This window comes from Psittacula echo (genome assembly GCF_963264785.1).
Source record: "Psittacula echo genome assembly, chromosome: Z".
Taxonomy (NCBI): Eukaryota; Metazoa; Chordata; class Aves; order Psittaciformes; family Psittacidae; genus Psittacula; species Psittacula echo.
In genome coordinates, this window is record NC_137742.1 from 94911472 (window position 1) to 94912979 (window position 1508).

Below are 1508 nucleotides of genomic sequence, written 5' to 3' on the forward strand. Positions count from 1 at the left end.
TGTTAGGGCACTGGAACAAAGGCAACTGAATTTCACTGCCTTAGTGGTACTGTTACTACCTTTTGCCTATATGGATTATTTTGTATCATGGGAAACTGCCCAATAAGGAGTAATGTTGTAATGGAGAATGTGGAATTATGAAAGTAGGTTGAACAGAAGGATAACAGAGAAACATGTGAGATAGTATCTCATGTATGAAACTAAATTACATGATAATATACAGAAAAGTGTAGTAGATAAAGCTGTGATCTGATGCAGGCATGGCATGCAAATCAACTAGTCTTTTCTCTAGAGTTTCTTAAGTAATTACAGAAATACTGAAACGCCCCAACTGGGATTGGGATTTAAGCAATCCACTTAGAGGAAGGCATTTCTGAGGAACAACAAAATAAGAGACTGACAAATCTTCCTTCATAAATGACTCTTGCTAAACCCCTCAATACAGAGCCTCTTTTGAGTGTCCTGTCCAAACCAGTCCAGGTCTCCTGGTGACACCATGAAATGTGAGATGCCTATGAGCTAGTCTCTAGCCACGATGGAGCTTTGGCCACCTGTCTGTCCTGTGCTTCAGAAGATATTCAGGATGTTGACAGAGAAGAGTGGGACTTATCTACTAAAACTTGGCAACTCAGTCTCATTTGTTTTCCGAGGACCAGTGCAGCTAGCAATGCTTGATTGGCTGAGTACCATTTTCCTCTGGCTCCAACAGGAAAGCCAGAGTAGCTGACCTCAGTGGCTGGTTTCAGGTTCTTGATTTGTTTAGTCAGCTTCTGGTGCTTTCATACTTTCTCCGTAACTGGTGCCAAGAGCGTATTTAGTTTGCTTGCATTGTGGTCCACCTCCTGGGCCTGGTTTTCCTTAAGAAACCTGACATCATGTTTGAGCAGCTCACTCTTCTCATCACTAAACTAAAGCTGATGGTACAGTGTGCAGTGATGATTTGTTTGTTTGCTTGCTTTTTAAGCTTCCTTAGTCAAAATGATACACAAAAGTGGCTGAGTTATTAGATGCAAACATCCCACACTGCTGGACACATGCCAGGGATGCAGGAGCAGGCCTCAGAACATTTATGGTTCATTCTACTGTTGCCTTTTTCACAGCCCAGAAATTCTTCTGTTGGGTATTTGTTTGCCTTAAGTTTAAGGGCTACCAGAAGTTATTTCTCAGGCATTTCACAATAATTTTACATCCTTCACCATCTTCCAAATGTGCCAGGGCATCTAAGGCAGATAGATGCCCTTTATGTCTGAATAGGCAACTTAAAGATGCTCTTAGCATCTGCTCTCTCAATTACTATGTCTTCTGTGTTTTAAGAGGCACATACAAACCTTTCTACTGTCACTTGGCTCCAAAGGTCCCAATTCATCTGTCCTTAACATAAATTTGGTATAGCCTTGTTGAAATTGATAGCTGTGGTTCCCAGATCTTTTGTATGACATCTAATCAATTGCAGTATTGTAAAAGGAGGTATAAAAAGCTACCAGGTCAGTATCAAACTATCAGATCAC